General features: G+C 48.4%; 1 protein-coding gene and 1 long non-coding RNA gene across 2 annotated transcripts in view; one reads left to right on the top strand and one right to left on the bottom strand.

The window, feature by feature from the left end:
- The window catches only part of INSC (INSC spindle orientation adaptor protein), a 126,730-nt gene extending 114,349 nt beyond the window's left edge, over positions 1-12,381 (bottom strand). The window contains exon 1 of the mRNA XM_045484617.1: positions 12,176-12,381. The gene's annotated coding sequence lies outside the window, so the exon portion shown is untranslated. The remainder of the gene's footprint in view (positions 1-12,175) is intronic.
- Positions 12,382-12,424: 43 nt separating this feature from the next.
- Positions 12,425-13,665, top strand: LOC123601418. The gene is made up of 2 exons (XR_006714101.1): positions 12,425-13,045; positions 13,283-13,665. It is a non-coding gene; the product is annotated as an uncharacterized LOC123601418 (long non-coding RNA).
- The last annotated feature ends 420 nt before the right edge of the window (positions 13,666-14,085 follow it).

The following is a 14,085-nucleotide window of genomic DNA, read 5'->3' as shown; positions in this document are numbered from 1 at the left end:
ACCTTCTTTGGCCTGGGTCAAGAGGGGAGACAGTGTGGTCATGGGGTTGGGCAAAGCATCTGCTCTGTATCAGGCCCCAGCTAAATGATAGAGAATGATAGAGAAGTAAATGAATAAAACAATTTTCTTTTTCTTAGAATTTCCTCTTCCACTGAAAGAGATATATAAATGTGTAATTCAATCTAGTAATTCTTCCAACAGGAGTTCAAATAAGATGCTTGAACTTTCTCTTGCCCATGTGTTCTACATGGTTTTGAACATGTTATGCCCTTTCTGGGCTTCCAATTATCCATCTGTAAGAGTAGAGGGGTGGATTAGATGAGCTTCTACTCAGAACCTAATGTTCCTATAATCCAATGATCCCCTCCCCCAGAAGCTTCTACAAGAGTCATTCATGACCAGATGCCAGATCCAAACTCTTCTCCAGATTGCTCTGCCCAGAACTCAGGCTGCTGTGTTCTTTGCTCAAAGGTGGCTTCCAGTTGCAGGAGACATCTGGAGTTTGTCCCAGTAACATCTGCTCACATTACCTGCTGTTAGTGTTGTCCATTAGAGCGCCCGCATCATTGCATCCCAGCCCACTGCACATCTAGGGACCACACCAACAGTCTCCCCAACCTCAGGGACCCTGTGGGTCATAAGCCTAAGATGATTTGCACAAGGCAATTGTTTTCTTGCTGGGTCCCAGCCCCCAGCCTACCTTTGTCACTCTGATGTTAGTTCCAATCTCTTAACACATAGCTCCCATAATACCTTCTTGAAAGCCTGTCATGTCTCCCCAGTATCTCTTAACTCAAGTCTGAACTCCTTAGCCTGGCACTCATGACTCCCCAGACCCTGTCTCCAGCCCATCCTACCTGTTTTGGCATTACCACACTATACTGCCCGGTACATCCTTTATGTTCAAGCTTTAAGGCATGTTCCAGATCTATTCTTCAGAACTGATTTGCTATCAGGGCGCCTGGGTGGCTCAGTCAGTTAAGCATCCAACTTCAGCTCAGGTCATGATCTCGCAGTTCGTGAGTTTGAGCCTGGCATCAGACTCTGTGCTGATGGCTCAAACCTGGAACCTGCTTCAAATTCTGTGTCTCTTTCTCTCTCTGCCTCTCCCCTGCTCACACTTGGTCTTTCTCTCTCTCAAAGATAAATAATAAACAGTAATTAAAAAAAAAAAAAAAGATTTGATGCCCCTACACATCAAGATTCAGCATAAATTTGGCCTCTACCTGGAAGTAAACTAGGACCCCCCCCCCCCCACCAGATCACAGGGCACCCAGAATACTGAAGTGTTGACACTATTCATTCTGGGCTTGCCAGGGCCAACTTGGTTTCCTAACTGACAGGTGAACTCCCATGGATGCATCTAGCCTCCCGGGTTAGGGCCCAAGTCCCAGAAGAATATGCCCACATCAACCAGCATCTAGCATAATGCTCTATGTCTGGCAGTTAAAGACTTTAAAGACAAGTAAAAACTTGTAAAGACTTCACGTGTAGTGAAGATAGCTGGACAGATCACAGAGGGACAAAGGAATGGATGAACAGTGGTGAAAAGCCTCAGACATAGGCCACGTTACATTGGTACAATAAAAAGTGAAACGGATGGAGAAATAAATAAGTGGACCTTGGTCCCGGCCACCACCATCTCTCACCTGCATTACTACAAAAGGCCCCTAACATACCTTCCTGCCTACTTCCAACAATCTGTGATCACAGCAGCCAGAGCATGTCACTTCTCTGCTCAAAACCTTCAAATATCTACCCATATCACCCAGATTCAAAGCCAAGGTTCTTCAAATAACCCACAAGGGCCTCGTGGTCTGGCTCAAATTATTGCACTGACCTCAACTCCTCTGATTTTCATTTCACTCCAGGCATCTTGACCTTCATGCTCTTCCTCAAGCATATGTCAGGGCTTTTGCCTTTACTCCTCCATTTGACTGCTCTTGCCCCAAATATTCATATAGCTTGCCCTCTCACTTCCTCCTGACCTCCGGTTAAATATCTACTTATCAGAATGTCTTGACCCTATATAGATGTATAAACCCTCCCCCACCTTTGGGACTTCCTTGCCCTTCTTGTATTTCTCCGTAGCGCTCAGCATCATTTGCATACTGTATGTCAACCTATTCACTGTCCGTCTTCACACACCAGAAAGCAGATTCTACAAGGGCATGTGTTTTGCTCACTGCTGTACTCCCAGTGCCTAGAAGAATGCATGGCACACAACGGGTACTAGGTGGGTAATTGTTGACTGGATGAGTGAGGGGTTGAGTGAATAAGTTTATAACTGAGATCTTTGGCACCTTTGGTCATTTTTCTAAGATGCTCTTATCTGATGCGGTTGCCATTATCCTGTCTGCTCAGTTCCAGCCCTGTCCCATGTCACAACAGATGGGCAGCACACATTCTTGGGGTTTTTTTTGTAAATGATGAACCTAAGAGAACTGAAGGAGCATCTTCTTGGGGGCGGGCGGAGGGGAGGGCAGGATTAGTCTACTGCCTGGTTCCTAATGCCACATTTTAAAATCCTGTTCTCCCTATTCCCCCCAGCCTCTCTGCAAATTCTACCCAGTTAAAAGTGCAATTCTAGGAGAAAATGAAGAAGAAAACGAAAGCATCCTCTTTTCCTTGGTATAGCTCACAATAAGTTGTGTTTCTCTTTCTCTTTGGACCTAAGTCCCAAGCACCTTTGCAGAGCCCAGCTACCACCTTCCATCTATCTGATCAAGGAGCCTAATTCCTAAACTCTCATCACACAGAAAGAGGGGACAGGACACTAGAAGAGCAGAAAGTGAGATAAGAGAAGCAATCACTGTGGCAGCTTCTGGTCTCCCTTTCTTCGTGATGACACCCTGTAATCACATAGGCCCTCAAACAGCGCAGTGACATCTCCCCACCCTGATGGTCTCTCTTCACCTGAGCTTCTGGGCTGTGAGGACCATGTGAGAAATGGATGAAGAGGGGGATGCAGGTGATTCACCAGCCTTGAGTCCTGCCATAAATCCAATATAAATTCTTGTTTGTGTCTGGACAAGTAGGTGTTAGAGGGGGGGTGGGGGGGTTAAGACTGAATGAAGGCAAAATAGATCATTGAATGAGTGAGAAATGCAAGCGTGAGTGAGCCACAGTGACTGAATAGGCTGTCTGTCCTAGTGTTAATGGTCTTGTTGCAAGGATGGCTTGCTGGGCTTAGTAAGACACCTGTCTGAATTCTCTTGTAGACCTAAGCCTAGGGCAGTCTTAGGAGTGGGGAGGAGAGTGTTAGCTCCCGACCCATGTAATATATTATGCAAATAACTCTCAACCTCCAAGAATCCTTCATAAGTTTGTAAAGATCCTTCGCATAAGTTTTATAGCCATAGAGCCAAGTTAGAACCACCTCGAGGCCCCTCAGATCTCCTGTATCCTCTACAAACCAGATATGGAGAAACCACAGCTCAGGGATGCCTTCTGACCTAGATTCCTTCTGCAGGGAGCTCCTTAGAATAATCTAGGAATTAGATGTCATCTATCACCAGTCCCCCAAATGTTGCTGACTAGGTCTACTTTGTTTGCCCAGAAAATGGTAAGATCTTGGCGGGCGGGGTGGGGGAGGGAAGGCTGATAGGCACGCATCTCAAATGGCCATATGTCCTAAAATGAATTATTATATTCTTCCCTACATCTACTTCTTCCTTAGAATTTTTATTCTACTGAATGCCACCATCATCTATCTTGTTGTTCAGCTGATAAAACTTCATTCACTCATTCATTCATCCATCCAACAAATATTTGTGGCATGTGTCAGTAACATGCTAACTGCTAGCATAAAGCAATGAGCAAAACCAGACATGGCACCAGCCCTCACAGAGCTCATCATCAAATCGGAAAAACAGGCATTAATTATCATGTAATAATTGTAAATAAATGTAAAGTTGCAACTATGATAAACCTTTGAAGGAGGTACGTGGTGTTTTAAAGCCTTATAAAATGGGATTTGACCTAGTCATGGAGGTCATGGAAGTGATAACTGAGCCGAGAACTGAGAGGTAAGTAGGGATTCAGTATGTGAAGAGGTGAAGGAAGAGAGTTCTAAGCAGGGGAACAAGCAAGTGCAAAGACCAATGGCAGGAGGGAGCCTGACAAGCCCAAGGTACCCAGACAAGGCCAGCGTGATAGAAGGGAGTGGGGGGGTTGTTGGGTAGAAGGATGTAGGAGATGGTAGTAGGGTTGGACAAACAAGACCTGGGAGGATTTACTGCAGATCAATAGGAAGCAACTGAAGTATTTTTAGGGAGGGAAATGACATGAACAAGTCGTGTTTTGACAGGCACTTTGGCTGCTGTGTGGAGAACAAATTGGATAGAGCACAGATACAGCCAGACCAGTTAGCAGGGCCCTGTGGTACTCCAGAAAGATGAAAATGGTGCCTTGAACCAGATGATCCTCGTGGAGATGAATGAAAGTGATGAATTTGAGAGATATTTATAAGAGAACAGCAACCAGACTTGGTGATAGATTGGACACGGGCTCTGGGACAGAGGTGCTGAGGATGACTGCCGGCACACTCTGACGTGTGTGGCTGTGTAGATGAAGCAGCTGTTCAAGGAGATCTGACAGACCTGAAGGACCACACAGGAATAGGACAGTGCAGGGCAAGAACCCAGAAATTCCGTTTTGGACATGTGGAGTTTGGGGGTCCCTTTTGGACATGGGAGTTTGGGAGTGACTTTTTGGTTTCCCTCCTTTTCTAAAAAAATTTTTTTTGATGTTTATTTATTTTTGAGACACAGAGAGAGAGAAAGAGAGAGACAGAGAGAGAGAAACAGAGCACAAAGAGGGGAGGGGCAGAGAGAGAGGGAGACACAAAATCCGAAGCAGGCTGCGGGCTCCAGGCTCTGAGCTGTCAGCACAGAGCCTGACATGGGACTCGAACTCACGGACTGCGAGATCATGACCTGAGCCACCCAGGAGCCCCGTCTCCCTCACTTTCTACATTTGACCAGTCACCTGATTCTACCTCCTTTCCATCCTGTCATAATTAAAGTCCTTGTAATTATTTCCTGGATAATTTAAACAATATCCAGGCTCTCATTAAATATCACCTCCTCAAAGAGGCCCTCTCTGATCACCCAATCTAAAGTACCCTCACCCTATTACTATTTTATTCACTTGTTTTTTTCTTTCTGAAAACATATAATAAATAACCTGTTGTGCTTTTTATTATAAAAATAAATATGCACATATATGTACATGTCTTAGCTCCGTTTGCTCAGAGGGCAGAGAACCAATGATACACCAAAAGCAAGGTACCCCAGAACTTGGTTTCTAAATACCATTCTCCACCAAGAGCATCCAGGGCTTCTTGGAGAAATGGCTGATTCCAGGTCCAAAGCAAGAAAAAATAAAATAAGCCTAGAACTTCTTGCAACAGCAGTGAGTAAACAAGTGCACAGAGAATCATGGAGACAAGGCACAAAGAAACGGGAGTCGGTTTGCAAAGTCTCCCACTGATCAAATCTGGGGCAATTTGAATATCAAAATAAAATACATTAATTGGTTAGAACCCACTGAATAAATTAAAAAATCCGTTGAGTTCACAGTGATGAAAGAAGGGAGGGAGAGAAAGAGAGAGAAAAGGAGAAAGGAAAGATCTTGTCAACGGTAGAGTGCCAACTAATAAACAGAGAAGAAACTATGCATTCAAAAGTGTCAGTGATGACAAAATTAGTGGGTAAAAGTTTGACGAGGAACAGGATATTTGCATAATCTTTGAAAGTATCTCTCCACAAATTACTTATTAATTACAAAGGGGAAAACAGTAATTTCACACTGGAGAAACTGGCAAACATCACCGTAAGCAAGTGATGAAGGCTTCCATCACCAGCACGGGGACAGTCCCCACATCCTGGGCGTGCGAATATGATAGCCGCACTTTACTAGTGTTCCTGCCCAAAATGCATACTCTAACCATGCACTGCCATCAGATAAGTCCAAATTCAGCATAATAACTGACCTGTACTATTCAAAAACATAAAGGTCAGGAAAGACAGAGCAGAGGAATTGCTGTGGATTTAAGGAGACCATGGATACATGACAACAAAATGCAGTTTGTGGAGTGCATCCTGAGTGGAGCAAGAAAGAAAAAGCCTACTGTGGTAGGAGACTATTCTTTTTTTAAGGAAATACGCACGGAAGTATTTTGGGGTGAACAGGTATCATGCCTCTAACTTCCTCTTAAATTGATCAGAAATATGAATATTTTATATATATTCATATATACATATATATCATAAAACAATGAATATAATAAACAACAATAAGATACATTATAGACAACTAAAATATACACAAATAATAAAAATAATTTTTATATTATTGGAGAGAGACAGAACAAAAACAAAAAAGTAAATGAAGCATCCTGTAAGTGGCTAAGGGATTTGGATAGAGAGGGATTTTTTTTTTCACCAGTCTTGCAATCTTCCCTTAATTTGATATGATATCAAAATTAAAAGTGACATACAAATTGTTTTTTTTTTATGTTTGCTGAACGAATGAGTGAGCCCACATCCATGATCCTCCCCTGCCTACTGCCTAAAGCGCCTAGTGGCTGTCCATAACTGGCATGATAAAATCCAAACACCTCAACACAGCTTTCAAGGCCTGACATCATTCAGTAGCACTTTGAAATGTCTCTCACCTCATTTCTCATCACTATCGATGACCCTTGCCACACACTCCAGTCCCCCAAGCTTACCGCTCTAGACAATGCTTCTGTGCCTAGCATGCGCTGGTCTCTCAGCCTAGAATGCCCTCCTCTTATCCTCCTAGAAACTTCCTGTTATCTTGGAGATCCAAGAGTTTTCACCTCTAGGAAGGCCTCTCTGATTGCCCCAAAATGAGATAACACTTCCTCTTCTGATGCGCCAATACCTTCAGTATCTACTATAATCCTGTCCCCGGGGACAGGCCTGCCATTCTTTGTTTATAGGCCTCATTGTTTACAAGCCACGTGGTCTGACTGCAGCTGGGAGACTAGGCTATGCCCCACTCCCAGATTCCCAGTGCCTTGAAAAGATTCTGGCACACCAGCGGGTCTCAATTAATATTTGAGGCATGAATGAACGAATAATAGTAAGTGACCTTTCTGCATCTTCCGAGAGGTCCCCCTGCCTTCATTATCCTCAAAAACTACAGAGAGTGAGGGAAATTAGTTCTGCCCTTGTTTTACACACATGGCAAGTAAGGCCCAGAGAAAGTAAGATAACACAGTGTACCCAGAGGCTGAGCTTGAGCTGGAGTCAGTCGAGCCAGTCAGTCCAGGGTTCTTTGCCAGAAGGTGAGTGGGATAAGAAGGAAGGATATGGCATTCAGGCTTCCCCTATTCTATGTCAGATACTCCACTTCAATAAACTTTCAAGTTATGGCAACACCATAGCGTAAGGAGGAACCCCACTTTACAGACTAGGAAACTGAGGCTCCAAGTCAGATCTGTCTGACTGCAAAGCCCATGCTCTTTCCTCTGCACATTGCTGATATGTGCAGCCTTCATCTGACCCTCTATCAAAGGCAGGGAGGCAGCCTGAGTCCGTCATTCTGTCCTTTAAACCAGCACCACACACGGGCCCACAATGCAGCCCACACACCCAGACCACAGGCTGCACTTCACGTGGTTTCCAAACCCAGGATATTTGGGTTGTAAGACAAAACCTCCATTTCCCCAGCAGAAAGTGAACACTACGCAGTTACTCGGCCAAATTGCTGATGCCTACAGACACTGCATCATGCCGAACAGGGTCTGGTCTGCCCAGAGACGTCCTCAGAGGATCCTGGGCTCCCCCAGAGCTTGGCGCTGAGGGGACCCTGGAGCTGGGGGAGGGAGACTGAGCTGGCTGGATCACAGAGTCTGGGTGGAGGCTCCACGCCACCCCTGCTTCCCACAAAGCGGCAGTCTCCATCTGAGGCTGCAAAGGCCAATGATGCTGATGATGTTCAAGTCCTGGGGCCAGAGAAGTCAGATCCTTAGCCCTTCCCCAGGTGGCCCAAAAGGGTGGGTTTTCCTGATTTGAAGCTTTTGAACAGGAGGGGTCATCGGCGGACATTGACTACCGACTCTGACGTCAGACAGACCTGGAATGGAGTCATGGCCAGCTCTTAACCTCACTGTGCTTCAGTGTCTCATAGGGTTGTTCCAGAGCTTCCATGAAACAAAGGATGCAAAAAACCTAACACTGGGCTGGCCTGTAGCAGGTACTAAATAAATGGGAGTAACCGTGAGTGACTCCAGCAACTGCTAGGCCTGACGCACTCTTGCTGGATTTTAAACCTGTTCTCACTTAGTTGAGCTTAAAGTCCAGGGAACACCCCGAATCCTCAGCAGAGACACAATCAAATCTTAGCCTTACCTTTCTGAGAGGACATTTTCCCCGGGAAGGAGCAAGCCCCATACCTGCGCCAGCCACCAGCACATCAGCCAGGACCAGATATTTCCTGGGGGCCTCGGGCCAAGGACTCCTCCTTCCCACTTTGTAACCAAATGCTTATGGGAGGAGTAATCTTAAATGTGGTTAACAGCCACCAGGTGGGGAGGGTGGGGGGAGGTGCAAATTAATGCTTACTGAGAAGCAGAATCCCAAAACAACGCCTGAAAGGCCACCATTAGAATCCTTCCAATCATTTGCTAGTGCTAAACACTGCCTCCCACTGCTGCACTTGCCAAACATTAGGAGCCTTGGGTAGAATAAAATAATCAGTCTTGGAATCAATCAGTTAGAAGTCTTACCAACCTTCAGTGCAGCATGCAGAGGCCCCCTGGTGATCCACATCTCTTACAGATAAGAGGTGACAAAGGACTCCCTAACCACTGGGAAGACTTAAGAACCACCCCCCCATTGGGAAGGAGAAAAGAGTGAGCATTTTTCTATGGCCTCACAGGTCCAGAAAAGGAGACAGAAAAGTCCCCTTGTATGTCCCTCCCCATTCCAGAGCCCAGACCCCTCATCCTGAGCTCTGGTTCCAGAAGAGCCATCCTGATCAGAGACCATGTGGTCCATGCTGGGGGAGGCAGAGCTCAAGTCCAAGAGACACAGACCTTCCAGCAGAGCCCTGGGCCTAGGCAGGGTCACATGAAGAAGGGGTGGCCATGGGGCCAGGGCCAGACTTAGGGCAGGGGTCAAACTCCTCTGGGCATCTAGACACTCAGGCTTTTGAGACAGGGAGGAGCTGGCAGCTGAGGCAGTCAGAGCAAGGGGCATTTATCAATGGCCCAATTCATTCTCAACAATCCCCATTGTCTGAGCCAGCACAGAGATGGACATTATCTCCCAGAGCCGCTAAAAAGAAAAGCCCCAAGACATGGTCACGAAACGGAGTCCAAAGATACAGAAGCCAAAAATCGAGACACGGCTTGAAAACCAAGTGAAATATTTGAAACTGGAGCTGTCCCCCTCAAAAATCTATGCAACATGCTTCCCATCCTCATAGGCAAATAAAATGCTTAAGGCTGGCTTTTCATTTCTTTATCCTGATTATCACAAAGGATGTGGGAGTTTACATTTAAATGTATACTATAAAGGTGTTAAAGCATAAATGAAAAGTAAAGCCAGGGTTCCAATTAACACAGTGACTAAGATGGAGCAATAGGATGGACTAAGAGCTTCCCAGCAGCCAGAGTAAGAAGAGAAACACACAGGTTATGTCATGAGCTTAGGAGTCACACAGACCTGTAGAAATCTCTTGAGCACTGTAAGCTTCAATTTCCTTATCAGGAAAAAAAAAGTGGGAATATTAGCCTAAAAAAGCTGTTGTGAAAAGCAAATGAGACAAAGCATATACTAGAGAGTCAGTAAATATGCTTTTATTACCATGATTACACATGTCATTATTACCATTAGGCTGTTGTCTGATTTCTCCTCCTTGAACTGGAAGTTTGTTAACTTACCGGGGTTACCCTGATGCTCTGTGATAACCCACTGTTGCTCTAAGCTCTGATTGACAGATATACGCACTTGATTAAGAGGTGGGGGGGGGGGGGGAGGTGGGGATTGCAGGGGAGGAAAGAGGCCAGGATTGAGTCACCATGAGTCCTCCGGTTTTCCAGTCTTTTCCTGAGTCCTAAGGTGGCTGGGGCTCCTATAAAGGTAAGGCTTGGGAAGGTATGCAGACTTCCTCCCCACCCCCCCCCCCTTCACTCTGCAAGAAGGCTGCGGGGGGGGGGGGGGGGGGGGGGGGGGGGGGGGGAGAGAGGGGGAGACCACAGCCTGCCCTTATTTAACCATCCTCAAGGGTCAGGTAGGGGAGAGTAGATCCCCGCACCCTGCTTAGGAAATGGCTGAAAATCATCTCTCCCATGCAAGTTAGGAGACTTGGTGGGGTGAGAGCTTAGGCACTCCTTGGACCAAACCATAAACACTAAGTAAGAAGACGGTCAATGTCATCTTTCTAACCTCCCAGCTGAAGGAACACATAAGTCTGGGCACCCCACTGAAGCCTGTCCAGAGGAGAATGACCAGGTGGGAGAGGTCTAGAAGCCATGATAACAATAATAACAACAACTTGATATTTTGGGTCACCTACTCCTCCAAGCACTGTTTAGTGTGTCCCCTACGATCCCCAGGGAAAGGAGATCAGGGAGAACAAGATTGTTAAGGAAAGAGATAACCACTGGGGGAAGGGAGAGGAGCAAAGTCAAAGCTAGTAGCTCTTCCAGACTAGCCTGAGACGGGAGACACTCAAATAGGGTTGATTAAAACCAAAGAGAAGGAATCCGCTCAGCTCCACTCACTGCCCCTGGGGCACAAAGGTTCCTGGGGCTTTTCTACAGCAGGGGGAATCCAGAGTGCAACTAGATCCTGGCGCAAATTACAGGTGCTGTGCGGTGCCTCAGCCTGCAAGCCCGGCCTTTTCATTTGTTAAGAGGGTTAAGAACTGCTTCTAAGTCTAGACCCTTAAGCCCCAGGCTCCACGGGAAGAATTGGTCCTAGATCACATGAGAAACCCACCAAGGGACCGTGTTACCATCTGCCCTGGACCCACAGCCAAAGCCTCTGACTTAAGATACTCCCTACGGCGGCCTGTTACTTGGACCCATTGTCCCAGGTGACATATGGAAGCTAAAGCGGACCCAAAAAGGGTGTCTGGAAGCTGAAAGTGCAGCAAGCCAGGGGGTGTGTGTGTACATATGCACATTCTACACACATAGGTGCCTGCTGCATACATGTCACTGTCCACGGGTGTGCATGTTGAAAGCATGTGAGTGTTTGCATGGATGTCCTGAGTGGAACGGCATACAAGACTGGCGCACAGCGGCGTGTGTGGGCAGGAATGTGTGTTTGCATGCGCAGTTGTGAGTGTGCGGGTGTGGGTGCCCTATGAGTGTTTGTGGGTGGGCATGACTGTGTGGTCTGCTCACCCCCTCTCGTTGTCCTCCTGACTCTTCTGGCATTACAGTGGGTTCCCCAAGCCGTCTCTTCACCCTGGCCAGCCAGTTGGGATCCCTCAGAGCCCCATCTCTTCCAGTGTTGGGCAAAGGCTCCGAGCTCCTGCCCTGCCTACGGTCCTGAGAAACCAAAGCCGCCAAATGACCCACAGAGAAGACACCCCAGCTGGGGGCAAGTCAAGTCACCTTAGAAAAATCTGAGTTCAGATAACACTCCTTTTTTTAAGCAGGCTGCATGCCCAGCAGAGGGTCCAATGCCAGTCTCAGCACCGTGAGATCGAGACTTGAACTGAGATCAAGAGTGGGGCACTCAACCAACTGAGCCACCCAGGCACCCCCAGACAGCACGCTTTATCCTCATTCTGTCCTCATCGCCTCGCTCACACACATCCATCCATCCACACATGCGCTCTCTCAGCCCATCTGGAGCCTTCCTATCCCCACAGGAATGTACTTCCAGGAAAGCAGACAGGGTCGACACAGGGCTGTGCACAGACACACACGTGCCCCCCCGTGGGCACACTCCAGGCCCACCGACATATAAGTTCCCACACACCCTGATATACTTTCTCACCCATACTCATACCCTGTGACACATGCTAGAAAGTTCTACAGGCTAACACGTTGGCCCAGACACATCCCCTCCAACTGGCACTCCTACACCTACTGTCCGAATAGTCACAGGCATGCTCTGTCCCGGACTAGGGCTGGCGGACCCTGCGGGGCCGCCGACGGAGCCCGCCCAGCGGGTCTACTTACTCCGAGGGAGCGGGCGAGCCGGGTGTGCGCGGCGGCCAGCGGTGGCAGGGCGCAGCTGGGGCTCCAGAGGCCGGGCCAGCCGAGGGGCCGCCCGCTGCCCCGCGCCCCCGCCCCGCGCGGCCCCAGCCCGCCCACTCCCCGGGCGGCCCCAGGACCTTCCACGACAGCGCGCCCCCTGCCAAGCCTCTGTCCCGCGTCAGCCACCGCCGCCGGGCCGCGAAGCTATTTTGGTGCCCCCTGGCAGTGGAAACGTCGCGCTCTGGTCTGCGGGGAGCGCCGGAATGGGGACGCGGTCAGGCCTGATTAGAGACCTGGCTCACCCCGGGGCCCCCGTGGGAGTCAGGGCTGGGAAGCACCCGGAGGAGCCCACCAGACCGGGGTGCCCACGTGTGCCCCGCATGCCAACATCTGGAGAGGGGAAGGGAAGGGGCGGCGAGCGCTTCCCTTGGAGCTGAAACAAAACGGGGAGGGGTTTGGGTGCGGCTCACAAGCTCCGCGGAGGGAGCCGCCAAACTTTGAGCAGTCCCCAAATGCCCGGAATGAGCTTGGTTTATTCACCACAGGTGCTTCCCTTAGGAATCCGAGTCACCCTTATAAGATCACCGACCTCCGGGTCACAGACCTGCCAAAAATGACAGAGGGTGTTTGTAGAGACTCATTCCCACTTTGGGCACATCAGACTTCCCCTCTGGACTTCTCTGTTTCCCATGGCCCGTCTAGAAAAGAAGGCTGATTCCTCCCGAAAAGCTCAGGAATGTTGCATTCCTGAACTGGAAGGAAGCTGCAAGGTCATTCCATCCAACTCCCTCCACTCTGCCATGAATCCAAGGGCGCCAGAAGGGCCTCTACCCAATCTGGGGGATCACCAAGGTAAGTCAACCCTAGCCTCCCTTGGGCGCTGTTCCTAAGCTTGCACCCTCTAGTTGGCAGGAAGTCCTCCTTGGCATCTAACCTAAATCCCTCATGTGCAAACTATGTCAACATGCCTGCACTCCGTGTTCTAGGAGGAGGAGGGGGCCAGCTCCATCCCCATAACACAATGACTGCTCCAAGGTCCCATCTCAGCCTTCTCTTCCTTGATGCTGACACCATCGTGCCCTTTTTCAGGCCCTGGCTAACAATGGCCACTGCACCCTGACCCTGGACACGTTGCAGCTCCTGACATTCACCCAACTGCCTCAGCTCTCTGGGGACCCCAGACTCTGTGTGTCCGAGCCACTCCAAGGAGCCAGCTTCGCCTACAGCCTGCATCTATCCAGGACAGCCTGACTCCACTCCCCAGTCCCTCGAGAGGGGTTTCAGTTCCTGTCTCAGCCAAGCCTGTCTCAGGGCCTGGGGACAGAACTTAGGCTCCAGCCGCCCACCTGGCTGGGCATTAACACTGGAGCCACAGCCTTCCTCAGATGGGCAAAGGTTGCAGAATCTTTTCTCTGAGTCCGTTTCCAGTAAATTGGGTTGTATAATAAAGATAGTCTGGACTTTCTCCTTAAGGAGACCTGACTTTGCATCCTGCCTCTACTACTTTCTAGCTGTGTGTCCTTGGACAAGTCATTTCACCTCTCTGAGACTCAGCTTTCCCATATTTACAATGGGAATCATAGTAATTCTGCCTAGCTCATAGGTTGTTAAAAACATGAGATGAGATCAGGAATGTAAAAGTACCAGGAAAGTGAAGGTATTTTTTAGCATGCTAGTAATGGAATGAGGCTTAGATCATAAACACGATAGATACTGGCAAAAACCTCAGAAATCTTTTATTTCCAGGACCAAATTCTGTGCCCGGGTTTCCAAGGAAGAGAGGAACAGACTTGGTTTGCTAGAGGTTCCCTCTATGAATGTCCCCCACCGTGCATTCCCGAACACACACACACACACACACACACACACACACACACACACACACACACTTT

The sequence above is a fragment of the Leopardus geoffroyi genome, chromosome D1 (genome assembly GCF_018350155.1).
Source record: "Leopardus geoffroyi isolate Oge1 chromosome D1, O.geoffroyi_Oge1_pat1.0, whole genome shotgun sequence".
Taxonomy (NCBI): Eukaryota; Metazoa; Chordata; class Mammalia; order Carnivora; family Felidae; genus Leopardus; species Leopardus geoffroyi.
This window is presented reverse-complemented; position numbering and strand designations above follow the sequence as displayed.